This window comes from Equus asinus, chromosome 4 (genome assembly GCF_041296235.1).
Source record: "Equus asinus isolate D_3611 breed Donkey chromosome 4, EquAss-T2T_v2, whole genome shotgun sequence".
NCBI classification, from domain to species: Eukaryota; Metazoa; Chordata; class Mammalia; order Perissodactyla; family Equidae; genus Equus; species Equus asinus.
The window spans coordinates 114,881,667-114,896,139 of NC_091793.1; the positions used below are offsets into that span (position 1 = coordinate 114,881,667).

A 14,473-nucleotide genomic window follows, 5' to 3' on the forward strand; every position below is an offset into this window, starting at 1 on the left:
CTAACTCAGTATTTGCAGTTTTATGTTCTTTCTCATAAGATGGTCTCCCAAATCCTATAAACTTCAGGCCCCACAAACTTCTATCTGCCTCTTATAGACATGCAATAAATGTTTGTTTACCTAACGAGAAAAAAAGAAAGGCGCGAGGGTAAGGAAGGGGAGGAAGAAAACCCAAACCTCCCCAAAACAGTGGCAACTAGGAGGATCAAATTCAACCTCGATGAGTCAGAGGCAGCATTCCCAAACTGTTGCCAGACAGTAATAGGCAATGATTTACCTCAATTAATTCAGCCAGTTAAAAGCTTAGTTCTTAATTGCCAACAGGAGGCTGAAAGGCAAATGTGTTAGACTCTCTTCCTATTCCGAGCGATTGCAGTAGGGGCTGAAGCATCTCTGGAGTGAGGGGAGGTGAGTATGGAGGGGCTTTGCGCCTGGCACCGTGCTAGGTGCTTTCACATACTTTTGTTATTGTTAGTGCTGTGGGATTGGTTCCGGCTCCCAGCAACCCTGTGGACAGCAGAGCGGAACCCTGCCCGGTCTTTTTGTGCCGTCCGCTCACCTTCTGGTGCTGTATCAGACAATGCTCCGCTGCTGTTCACAGGGGTTTCATGGCCAATTTTTTCACCACTGTTTTTGGAAATGGATGGCCAGGTCCTTCTTCCTATTCTGTCTAGTCTGGAAGCTCCACTGAGACCTGTCCACCGTGGGTGACCCTGCTGGGATTTGGAATACCGGTGACATAACTTTCAGCATCACAGCAACACACAGCCACCACAGTGTGACAACTGACACACAGGTGGTGTAGTTCCCGGACTGGGAAACGAACCCAGACTGTGGTGGTGAGAGCGTCGGATCTTAAAACTAGACCACCAGGGCTGGCTCTCATCCCTTACCTTAGCAAATTTATTGTTCTCATTTCATAGATGAGGAAACTGAAGTTCAGAGAGGTGAAATAATTTTCCTTAAAGTCATGCAACTAGTTAAGTGGTCAAGTTGGGATTTGAACCTTGATCTGTTGAGACTAAAATCTTATATATGTTCTTCACTACTCCATGTTATTCCACAGTGAGAAAATAGAGGGTCCTTTTAGTGGGTTGTAAAAATCTAAATAAGAAATAAAGGCACAAAGGAGAACAGTAGAGAACTGATGTGAACAGGATTAATGGATGTTGATATCGATTTATTACCTGATTACTTTATGACCTGTGGCATCTTTGTTCTGCTGCTTACTGGGACAAGACCCATATAATTCAGTGTAGACTGGGAAGAATCTGTGCACTGGGGACATAGGAACTTCAGGAATCGGTGAATTTAGAGGAGTGATTTGAAACAGAGGCTGTAGATGGTTCAAAGACCAAATCTGAGGAAATTTCTAATCAGAGGAATCAAAAAAGATGCTGAGACCGAGGGGATAAACAAGAACCTTTCTGTGGATTAAATTTCTTTATAGTTCTGCAGAACTCTTGGTTATTCATTCCTGGAGTGGGATGCCCTCCGAGAAGTCAGTGTTTGGGCACTGCAATGTGTGTAAAGCTGTGTTAGTATATGGATCATCCAAAAGAAACACATGCCTTAATCCCTGCTCTTGAGACCTCGCAGGACAGTTGGGGGTCAAGATACAGCCCCAGAACACAGGTGATAGAATCATCTGCCATGATAGAGGGTAAATTATGAGAAAAGGGTAGGAAATAAGGCAAAAATATTATACACGACTAATTTTGTGGATTTCCTGACATTTTTTAGAGCCTCACAGTTTAGAATATGGTTTTATGTGCACCCTCAAGACAATCTTGTGACATAGGCAGGGAAGGTATTATTATTCTCATTATGTAGAGGAGTAAGGAAAGGAAGGCTCAGAAAGGTGAAGTGAATTGCCTAAGGCCACCCAGCTGGTGAGCGGTAGAGCTGGGAGTCAAGCTTATTTCCTTGGATTCCCAGGCCAGTGCTCTTTTTGTCAGACAGTAATCCTTTACAGTCACATTTACTGGGCGCCATCTTCATTACCCAATGCATTTTAAACAAAGTGGCAAATTTTCTATTCACTGAATTGGCACCTAGTGCACTACTTTGACTCAATATTTAAAAATGTGAGAGTAGAAGTCTAGGAATTTGGAACTGGGCTAAAAATATATTTGGACACATCCTAGGAGTTGACAACTGGTGTGCTGGTAAAATGGCGGATGGGCGGGTGGGGAGTCTGCTTTGTAGCATTTGCTGATTTCCATAGTGTAAATACGCCACCACAGCCGATTTTAAGCTACCAACAGTTTAAGGACTAGTTTAGGAAAATCTTGAATATCTAACAAAGCGCTCTTAGTTGGTAAGAAGCTAGCACATTGCTGGCAGTTGTCTCCTCAGTCTTTTTCACTCTTATTTTTCGTGCTCAGAAGCATCTTGAGAGAAAATTTTGGACCCAACTTGAAAATCTTGAGTCTTGTGCTGGGGTTCTGCCTTCCTCTCTTTACTTGTGCCCGTCCATTAGAATATGAATTCCGATTCTGTATCTCATTGATTTTTTAAAAGTAGCTTGACTTTATCTGTCTGACATTCACAAGCTGACTATGTTATGGATAATTACTTCCCCTTTTTAATTCTTAAAGAGCAATGTATATCCTGGTGGATCTGAAAATCAGACTTCCAGGGCCGATAAGAAAGACCTGCTTTCATTTAAATATTCTTCCTTCCCTGATGGTCTGCAACATTCCTATATGAAACTAATCTATTTAAGATCTCCACCTTTGCTGAATTTAGTGCAGTTCAATGTTAATGAACGTCTAATTCTGAGTTTCTGACGTTTTGCTATTCCTTCTCTTTCTGGCACTCCTTTACCATGACTGAGTCAAAAGATCTGCTCTATTCACGTTGCTCTGAAAATCTGAAGAGCAAGGTATCCATTCAGTTTTATTTCTCCCTGGTGGGTGCAGTTCTCATCGGATACTAATGAGAATTACAAATGTGGGTAAAGGAGAAACCAGTGCCTTCAGAATTGAGGGGCTGGTTATTTAAAGATGTATTGCCATGGCACTTAAGGAAAATGATTTATCTGTTTTGTTTTGTCCTCCTATAAATCAAGAATACAGCACAGCGTTAAACATTCCTCAATATTTATGCTAATATATATTTGGGTTTACATACTTGACACTAATTCAGGAGGAACAGTGGTATTAGAGTAATGGCTACCTGTGACAGCCTCGGCGGTACTGAACAGCCGCCTTAACTCTTTATTAGACTGTGGGTGCCCCTGCGCAGAGCAGACACGGCAAGGATTCCCTGTCAGGAGCAGACTCCCCGGTAGGTGCATTCCGGTGATTTCTGTTTGTTTAGTTTGGGGCATTAGGTTAGCAACTGTATTTATAAATTTCTTACTAAGGAGTCACCTGACCAGAAAGAAGAGACACTGGACGCACTCTGTGGGAAATTGGAACCCGGAAAGTTTGACTGTATCTGCCAGTCTCGGAATAATCCACAGATCCAGTGAGCAAACAAATAAAATACAAACGTTTGTAAAGGACAGACTTTATGTCCACTAAGTAAATTTCTTCCTTTTCTGCCACTGTCTCGGCATCACCAGATGCGACCCTCTCAAATTCCTCAGCCTCGTTGTGCTTCAGTTTCCTAGTAAAATGGGGATAATAATAGCACTTGCCTCATAGGATTACTTTGAGAGAGAGACAACACATGGACACAGTGCCTGTGTATGCACGCGGCAGGTGGGCTCAATACACGTTCTGCGGCCTGGCATTTACCGCGCACAGCTGGAATCCTGATTCTATCTTTGCCCTCTCCATCCTACTGGAGTGTTTGTGAAAGTCCATTGGGCCCTGCCAATCACAGGCAGTTTTCTGAGATGTTTTGTTAGGGCTTCTCCTCGCTAGTCTGCAGTAGAAACTCAGAGACTTGCTGGAGTTCATTGCATTGTGAGGGTTCTCAGTGTCTCACTGAACTATATGAATTGGGCCAATCTCTGATTAGCTGCCTGGGAGAACCCTTTGCGGCAGAACCCTGCAACTTTACTTTCCATATTCCTCAGTGTCTGAGTGCGTTTTTGATGTTGCCTATCTGCACCCATGCACACATTTAATTTGGTAATAGGTTTCCTTTGGAAGATATAGCTGGTGTAGACTGACTACCATATCTCCCAGGAAAATTTGGGACTTCTTTGATTACTTTCGATGCAAAGTACAATGAGAATTCAAGCCCTTATTATTATTCTTGCTAACCAAGAGACATGCCAGGTTTAAAGTCAGATTTGTTTCTGTGTTAATAATCCATTTGTATTACCCTTCCTTGCAGTCCCCGTCTCTACTCCTGCTATCTTCAATGTGAGTTTGCACTTGTCAAAATGAATAATATGCAGCATCAATTCAAACTCCACTTTTCCAGTGTGTTCAGCTGTTATAATTTCACTTTGCCTTGATTCTGTTGATTGCTATTAAATCCTGGATTGCTTTAAATTCTGTGAGATAGTCCTCAAAGCATCACTTATAAATTGTGTGCATTTATTAGAATCTTACTTAGAACAAAGAATATTCAAGCCCATGGAAAAGTCTGCCTTCTACTTCTGCTCTCTAGACAGAAGAGGTTATAGCAGCATATTTTGTCTTTTGAGAAAAATTAATTGTTTAAAAAGTAAATATAATAAATTATCGTGGGAGGGGGTTTGGTTTTATTCTTTTCTTTCCTTTTTTATTTGGTAGAGAAAAAAAATAATCCAAACCCAACACACTTTAGTGAAGAGTGTGGATTGAGACCAAGATTTATAATAAATTCCTTTGTGTCCATCTGTACAATATTGATGTAAATGAAGTGGTAGTTGAATTTATTATGAGGGCATTGTTCGTATGCAATTTATCTGGATTTCAAAAGCCAACCTCTAGCTCTTTTATTTTTAGAAGTATGTTATTATAGACTACATTTTAAGAAATCCTGTCAGATAGAGTATTGCAAATATTGTCTATTTTTCTATTTTAAAAAATTGCAACTGCTTCAAATAAAAACCCATCTAAAGTGTAGTTAAGTCAAGTTGCGTACGGTGAATAAAGCGTACTGGTTGTCAAGCATTGGTTGAGCACACCCTGCAAGCGCAGCCGTGCCCTGGATGCTGGGCATAGGAGTCCTAGGAGGCACTGCCCCAGAAGAGCTTATGGGGAGGGGAATGATGTGTTGACTACCTTTTATCATCCAACGAGACACAAGTTTACCGTGATACTGACGAACCTTAAGCTTTAGAGTTCCTCATTTGCATGGGTTCCTTCCAATACCCGGGGTGGGGCCCAGGTAATATGTTCACTTGGCCACATGTTTTGTAAAGTTTAGAAAAGTAAGATATTTACATGCAATTGGTTAGGACCACTGTCTTTGTCCACTCCAACTTCTCTCAATACTTCCCCTATTTGGTAGCCGGTGTATTTGAAATAGCCACCAGTATTTTGGAGATCTGGTTGAGGGAAATTGGATTGGGACAGCATTTAGTTTGGGTTTCCTGAGATATATTTACAGGGTCTGCAGTCACTTCCATGTCTAGTGAGGTTACAGTGTACAAACGGTGTCCCGGATATTTCTACTGCCTACTGTACTGACTCACTCAGCATCAGACTCCAAAGATGCAGAGCCCAGAAGTCATAGCACAGCATCAACATGCTTTGCATGACCTGGCATAAGAAATAGGTGAGCGATGAAGGAGACATGAGGTTTGAAATGTACAGAGCCAGAAGCTACTCTCATTAATGACCAGTGAAAGTAGGAGTTTTTTTCTGTCAGGAATATACTCCATAATGAACCATATATCACCATACATAAACCCACTGCTGTAGATTAAATGTTTGTGTTCTCTCCAAATTTGTATGTTGAAAACCTAATGCCCAGTGTGATGGCATTAGGAGGTGGGCCCTTTGAAAGGTAATTAGGTCATGAGGGTGGACCCTTCATGAATGGAATTAATGCTGTTATTAAAGAGACCCCAGAGAGCCCCCTCGCCCTCCTCCATATGAGGTTACTGTGAGAAGACGGTCATCAGTGAGGAAGAGGGCCTTTACTAGACATCGATCGGCCACAGCTTGATCTTGGACTTCCCAGTCTCCAGAACCATGAGAAATAAACGTCTGTTTTTAAGCCACCCAGTCTATGGGATTTTTGTTACAGCAGCCAAATGGACTAAGACACCCACCATACATTTTATCTTTTTTGATAGGAATGTGTGAAATAGAACAAAACACAATTCTTGTATTTGTAGGGTACAGACTTGTAGCCATATTGCAAACAGAGATTTGTCTGTGTATTGCATCCCAGCTCTCAATAACAGAACACAAATTTAGTTCAACTAAGCTAGAGCAAAGACCGAACTATCCTTTTATTCTTTCTATAAAAATCATATTACAAAATCATTTCCATATAAAGCAGTGATCAAGAGTATGCAAGCAAATAATGTAGAAAAAAATATTATAGGTATTCCAGGCAATTAATTAATAAAAATACTGTATCATTCTTCTGGATTTTGTGATGCATGTGGCATTTGGCAGCTTAAAAATGCATAATTTCTGGGAATTTCTTTTCTCATTCTGAGTAAATTTTCATTTTTATTTTATATGCTATTCTTTAAAGAATGCTCTCCGAATTGAAGAATTCTGGGTCCCACAAATGGGGACCCCCCCAGGCCCCAGCTCTGTGCCACTTTCAGGCACATTGATCTTATTTAAGGGTGTGATAGTGTTTGCTCCTCTGTTCCTAATGAGAAAACTGAGGCATCAAGAGGTTAAATCACTTTCCCGAGGTGAGCTGGTAAGTGCAGGCCTGGATTCACACCCTGGACAGCCTGGTTCACACCCTGGACAGCCTGGATTCGCACCCTGGACAGCCTGGATTCACACCCTGGACAGCCTGGATGCACACACAAGCCTCTCATGGCTCCAGTGTGTCTTTTGTTCTTACTCAAGGCTGCCTTTGATGTCTGTCCTCCATGTGAGTCCCTTATGAGCTTTCTCTTTGATATCCATCCTTTCATATGTCCCTTGTGAACTTTCTCTTACAGCGCTCACAGTAGATTTTCCTTAACTCGTTAACTCTCCCCTCATTTTCAGCAAACATGTTTTTGTTATCTTTCATTTCACGTGGCAAGTAGAGGCCATGAGTGGGGATTTCCTCAGCCCTTCCCTCCCTCAGCCCCTCCCCCCCATCCTCCTGTCCTCTCCGTCTCAGTGAAGGACTCCTCTCTCCTTCCCTCCCTCCCACAAGCCAGGGGTCCTCCCAACTCCACCCACTCACTCCCCGCAGTCAGTCTGCTCCATGGGCAGAATTCAGCTGCCAATACTTCTTGCCCTCTGTCCCTCCTCCCTTCCCCTCTGCTCCTTCATCAGCTCAGGCCCTCACCCTGCCTGGCCTCCTTGGTCTTACTCTTCCTTAATCTGTTCTCAACTATGCTGCTGTCTGAACATTCGTCTGATCCTGTTACCCTCCTGTTTAAAGTTGTTCCAGTCATTCATTCACCCATCCAGTGAATCCTTACTGAGGTGCTTCTCTGACCTGGGCAATGAGGATGCAGAGGAGAACCCAACAAAGTTCCTGCCTCATGGAGCTCACGTTCTAGTCAGGGAGGGGGACGATAAACGACATGTTAGTATATATGTGTGTGTATAAAATAAGAACAAGTATATATATGTCAGAGAATGATTAATAGATACATCCTAAGGCAAAAACTAAGCAGGGTAAGGGAGCCAGGGAGGACCAGTGACAGGAGAGGGCATTTGCTATTTTGTATAGAGCCTGCTTGGGGAAGGCCTCACTGCTAAAGGGACATTTGAGCAGAGATTTGTATGAAACAGGAATAGCCAGCAATGGAGATATGCAGAAGAGCATTCTAGGTGAGGAAACAGGGGGCAGGACCATGACTGCTGTGTTGGGGGAACAGCAAGGAGGGCGGGACAGCGGAAGCTGAGTGAGAGGGGGAGATGGGGTAACAGCATGGTGTCGGTGTGCACATCCCTGAGGGCCTTTGGGCCGTTGAAAGACTTTGACTTTTGCTCTGAGAGGGCTGTGGAGCTATGGGAGGGTTTTGAACAGAGAGGTGACATGGACTCAGTTATAGTTAACGAGATCACTCTGGATGGTGTGTTGAGAAGATTGTAGTGGGGCAAGAGCGGAAGCAGGGGGAATCGTTAGGAGGCTGCTACAATGATCCAGGCAAGAGACGATGGTGGCTTAGACCAGGCGGTGAGAAGGGGGCAGATTCTGGATCTTTTTGCATGGTTCTCTGTGTCCTTCAAGATCAAATGCCAACTGCTCAGCATGTTATACCAGGCCCTTCATGATCTGCCTACTCCCCATCCCTTAGGTGCCCTGGGGACTTTGCACACGTTCCTCTGTGCTCCTGGAGCCCCTAGCTAGACCACTATTTTTTCAACTCCCTGTGTTTATCTCCATCCCTCTGTGTCATACCTGTCTCTTTGCTGAACTGTTTTCCTTTCCCACCCTGGACTGTGAGACCAGTGTGAATCCTTGAGGGAAGGAATAGTGGTGGAGTGTTTTAACCAGTGCTTGGTACATAAGAGGTACCCAGTAAATATTTGTGTCATAGATGAATATGTTCATTAATCAGGTTCGGCTTTGAGCTTCTAATTCTCCGAGGAATAGCCCTAGAGAAAGCTTTCCCTGCGTAGGGCTGCGCACGGACAGTGGTAGGATTTAACTTTAGAACATAGGCATTGCCACCTCAGGGAGTTTTTAGAGTGAGGTAGCGTTTAGACAAGCAAACAAACAAAAAGAAAAAAATTTAGCAGTATAGGCAAAAGGAGTGTAGAGCGGCTAAAAGTTATGGAATAAAAATGAAAAAAGTTGTTATTTATAGAGTGTCTACTCCGAGCCATACCCTCTGCTGACCTCTTAGCTATGGAAGCAGAGATTAGACTGGAGACTTATGGGGCCCTGTGAAGGCCAGCTGAGTGTGCTTTTGAAATGCTAAGCTTTGAAGAGCTCACCCATCCTCCTGTAGAGGCAGAGGTCACAAACATGGTGAAAATGGGCATTTGTGAAAGAATGTGGAAAATGGACCAAAGGGGTGAAGGTCCCTTGGCTGTGCCCCATGTGTCACAGTACTACCAGTACTGCAAAGATACCCATTCTTCTTGGCAACCCCAGCAACACTTAGAACTGACATCACTGCTGGGTACCCTGACTGGAACTCATCTGTTAGTCTTCACCTCACTGATTTTCTCTCTTTATGTCAAACACTTCGTCTGCATGCCCACCTTTTGTTCTAGCTGCTGCTACTGTAATTAGCTTCATGCTGACCGAATTTGACAGGACCTCACCTCAGCTACACCACGGATCTCTTGCTTCCTGCCTGAGGCCCCTCTGACATCATGGTTGAGAGAGATGCCTGTGGAAATCCACTCACACATGCAACCTGGAAGTGTGGAAGGTAAGGCCTCACAGGCAACCTTTGGTCCATGGGAATGGGAGGCTGAGGAGAAATGCTTTCTCCGTCTGCTCCCCAGGCAGATAATTGAGAGGTACATTCTATACAGTTTCTCAGAAGGTTCTGGTGGGGTTGAGCTTGAGTCACCCACAGCATTGACCAATGGAACAACATATCCTTCTCTCGACTTTCTCTCCTGTTTTATCGTCCAGTGTCTCACTCCCGTTTCCTGGGTTCCCCTCTCTACCAAATGCAACCCACTGTCTTAGACTCTGCTTGGAAGAGGCATTTTGGGGTAAATGGTTGAAGGGGATTCCTGGCTCAGAAACCCACGCTTAGCACCATTAATTTATATGGACATTAGGGCTCTATCTTGGAGCCAAACGACACATCTGCAGACAAATTCAGAAAAGGAGCAGTGCAGGGAAAGCAAAATTGTCAGAATGGCTGGTCAAACACCTTCTGTAAAAGAATTTGTTTTCACTAGATATTCTAAAAGTTACCCTTCAGTGTCAATAGGTCAATCCATTTCTCTTAACCATAATGTGTACACAGGCCCCACTGAGACCATCTTTTTTCAGAAACAAATGACCTCAAGCTGAGGATCCCTGTGAGGTGATCTGCTGCCTTATCACCTGATAAATGGACTTTCACATAAAGACATCATGGATTCTGCTGCCAAGAGTTTTAAAAAAGGAGTATTTCTCACTGTGAAATGTCCTGTGAGGGCAGTTATCACAATTTTGCTGTGAGCTGTCATAGCAAATAGTTGTTTTGGAGTTGATACGACATTATTTTGTCAAGTCTTTCATTTATTAATTATTCAAATGAGGAAAATTCTGATAATGTTAATATTCTGTTTCTAAAATGTAATATTTTTCCATAGAAATTTTCCTAGGGATCAGGAATCATGGAAACACCTTATTATTTTTATACAAGATGGATTTGTGTGGACAAGAGAAATAGATTCCAGAACTCACAGATACAAAGCTGCCTTATTACCTGAGTCCCTTTCATTATAAAATGTGCACAGGAGCAAAAAGTGACCATAACATGAACATATTCACTGAGGTTATGCATTTACTTATAAAATTAGCCCCCACTTAAAAATCTCTCCCCTACTTAATGCTCAACTTGCCAATTACTTTGACAAAATAATATAAATCTACTGCAAAGTGAAGTTGCAAATCTTGCAAAAAACGCAGGATTTTGTGAAGTTGATAAAAGCAATGTTTACAATTGTTTGAATTACACACAAAGCTACTGACAGATGGGAATGAAAGAATTAGAAAAATGAGCAATATGTAAAAGAGAAAAAATCAGGGAGAATGATGATGGAATACTAATTCATCAGAAATGTTTGAAAATCAAATGATTAAGAGGGCCCTTGAAAAAACGATGACGTTCTAAAAGATTTTACCATTTTTATGATAGTAAGGGATACCATAATGTGGTATACCATGACAAAATTTGGTAGAAAAATTATGTGAAGAAAAGCTCTCCTTTGTTTCATTCTTGGTTCTAACAAGTAATTCACAGTTGTAATTATAACCCCAAACTTAAAATATGATAAAGTAAACCACTTTTAATAATTTTTAGTTTTGTTTTTCAAGGTGAAGTCTCTTTCAAAGCTTACCCTCAGGCTCTGACTTTTACTCTGAATTTTTAGTTTTCGCTTTAAACAGATTCATTAGCAGAAGCTTTTTCCCATTACCAAGTATTACGAATTATTCTGTATGTTAAATGATAGACTCACAGATCAGGCGTTTTGGAACTTGGAAAGCATTTTTGAGAAATCTTCAGCCTTTGTATTCTCACTTTGCAGGTGAACTTCTAAGAATTTGGATGACACAGCTGATTGTCAGGGACGTGGCAGGTAGAGAGGAAGCGACAGGTTCTAAGGCTCATGACACTCAACATCGTTCTCCCTGCACGGTGCTTACACAACTTTGCCCAGATCACGGAAGTCCTCTGCATCTGAGCTGAATTATACTTGACACAGACCGTGTCTAGGAAGTTTTTGAAGATCACTGAGAAAAGGTGCCACCAAAAATTTAAAAATAGTTAGTTAACTCTTATTATTTGGGTCTCTGGAATAGAATGAAAGTGTAGATAATTGAAACAAAAACTTTGAATGTTTAGAAATATTTTAGTTCTGTTCTGTTTCATAATGTATGACCTATTCTCAAAATTACATTATATTTGATTTTTACTCTGGAAGTTTTGAAATGGCTTTTGGCCAAAAGCATTAAAATTCGGACCCAATAATCTAAAACAGCAGATCGTTTGGGAAGTATTTATGTTGAGCTTTGTGAAACGTTACAGAATATTTCTGGTAGTAGATCTATCTTTTCTAAATATGTTTTATTTAGGAAAACGTTAAAATTAGTTTTTCTTTCTTGAATACAAATCACTAATAGTGGGTGGGTAGAGGAAGTCAGTTTTAAATTAAAAATTTGTCTTAGATAATCCATGGAGCCAAGACTTTGCACATGGATGTTACAGAGTTATTCGTATTCTAAATTTCAAACACATTTGTTATCCAGAAACTTTTCAGGTGCTTAGTAAAATAGAGGCTTTTCTAGATTTAGCATTTTTAAGGCATTAAGAAAATACTCAAAATTTAGAGAGATATTTTCAGACCATTAAAGATACTTATTATCAATAAGAAAAACAAATAGAAAAGAACTCATTTTGTTATTCATTTCTTCATACTTGATTCCCTCCCCTCTTCCCTTCTTGAAATTACAGCTGGTAAACAGATGGCAGGCACAAAAGTTGCACAAATAAGAGACACACAGACACACATCCTCTTAATGGGGGGCCCTGTTTGTTGGGGTGTCCAGTGAGGACTCCTGGCTGAGGGGGCCCCAGTTATCTGTTCTCAGTCAGAGCTACCATGGAGAGGGAAGGGTTTTGGGATATGTTAGCTCTGCATGTGTGTCTCACAGCAAAAGACCTTGGTACGTCACATATCCTAAGTCCCAACATTGTGGAGCCTTCTCTCCATTCCTATGTTCTTGAGTTTTTCCTCAAGTCCCTGGGAGGCAGAAATGCTTCTGAGGCGTTTTGAGCAGGAGCATGACACGATCAAATTCAAAAGACTGTTCTGGCTGCCGTGAGGAGAATGGACTTTGCAGGGGTGGGGCGGGGGTGGGGAGAGATGGAGGAGGGAGGAGGGGGAGTAGGGATGGAGAGGATGCAGAGAAACTAATAGTTAGCTCTTGCAGTGGTTCAGGTGAGGGTGATAGAACCTGGGCTAGAGAAGTGCCCAGATTCCAGAAGAATGGAGTTGAATCAATAGGGTACGGTGATGAATTGGCAGTGAGAATGAGGAACAAGGAGGTATCAAGGAAAACTCCCAGGTTTCTGGCTAAACATCTGGTTGGGTGGTGGAGCCATTTGCACATATGGGAAAATTGGAATAGGTAGAAATTTGTAGGGGAGGATCAAGAGGTCCATTTTGGACGTGCTAAGTGTGAGATACCAGTAGAACATTCAGGTAGAGATGTCAAATAGACCACCCAGAGCTTAGAAGAATGGTGTGGAGGGCTGGAGACCAACATTTCAGGGCATTTTATGTTTTTCAAAGCACCTATACAAATTTTATTTCATTTGATCACGTAGCGATACCTTTATGAAGTTAGAGCAGATAGTGTTATCGTTTATTTCATAAGTGGGAAAATTGAAACAAAAAGATGTTCAGAGATTTAGCCAAGCTCATGTCCCCAAATCCCAAGGACATCCTATGGAACATGGTCGTTTGGTCCTGTTCTTCCATCTCAGTCTTACTGAGTGTTTTAGTCTGATTTAAGGCTTGTTTTCTACAGGTGGGGCAAGAAGTAGGCTTTTTCTCCTTTGCTGAGATTTCCAGACTCCACAAGTATTGACAAGGCACAAATCAAATTTATTGCTGTCTCTTGTCTCGAGGTCCAGTGAAAAAAGAAAGAAAAGGATCGCTAGCTCAAAAGGGGGGTTCAGGGCCATGGTTCCCATCAATCCAGACAGATTGGACATGGCAGAAAGGGTGGGAGTATACAGCCTGTGGGCTCTGAAGAAAACTGGTCCTTCTGTGTCTGCTCAGTGGGGGGACAGCTCTACCATCCGTTGGATCCCAGCAAGGATGAAAGCAGACCTGTCGACTAAGAGTCTGTCCTGTTGCTTTCAGCAGTCCTAGAGAGATGGTCCTCAGGCTCTCCCTCATACAGGGTAGCCGGGTGTGGTCCTGACTTACTGAGAGTGTCTGGGTGCCAGGAGTTCAACTATCTAGGCATAAAATGCATCAGTTCTTTTAAAACTTCTGGCTAACAGCCAGTCACATTTCCAACCTCTTTAGTGTCTGTAAGACCCCTCTGTTGAAATCAAGGTGCAATAACTTAAATTTTTGAGGGACAGTCTGATGACCAAAGAAAGAGTCTTGTGAACAGTGTTGTTCGCTAAGTGAACCGCATGCTCTCGGGAGGTGCGCGTCTCAGAAACCAGTACCAAGACTTCTGATTCCTTTGCCCCTTCTCGCTAGTGTAGCCCCTCTAGCTTTTAACATTTTTTCTCTGTGTGTATTTGAAAGCTCCCTCCTTCTTTCAGCTCCAACATACCTTTTTCTCCTTTTATTAACTTGACATTGAACATGTCCCCCCTCAGCTGCTACACACATTCTATTTTCAGGAGAAGGTGAATGTGGTTGCATTTTGGGTTCATCTAACATCTTGAACTATTTTTCAGATATTGTGGGTAAAGCCAAACCCTAAATAGCTTTAGCTGAACACTTTCCTCTTAATTTCTACCCTCATATGTATTTAAAGGGAAATATATTCCACATGTTTCTGATTTCATTTACCCCTAATTCCTAAAGAGCTTATTTTCTGAGATGTGGTTGAGATTCCAGAAGCTTTACGAACCTTTTCTTCCCCATTCAGTCAAACTCATCTTTAGAAGACCATTTTGAACCAAGAGTCAGTGACTTAATTACTGGAGTTTTCTTCAGAAATATGTCTATTTTGGAAATTATGGCCCAAAAAGTGTCCACAGTTCTCTTCCAATCTCCAATTTTCTAAGTCTTCTTTG

At 42.0% G+C, this 14,473-nt stretch overlaps 1 long non-coding RNA gene across 1 annotated transcript; it reads left to right on the forward strand.

Annotated features, from left to right (window-relative positions):
* Positions 1-359: 359 nt before the first annotated feature.
* Positions 360-12,072, forward strand: LOC139045128 (uncharacterized). The gene is made up of 3 exons (XR_011502876.1): positions 360-408; positions 9,252-9,412; positions 11,235-12,072. It is a non-coding gene; the product is annotated as an uncharacterized lncRNA (long non-coding RNA).
* The last annotated feature ends 2,401 nt before the right edge of the window (positions 12,073-14,473 follow it).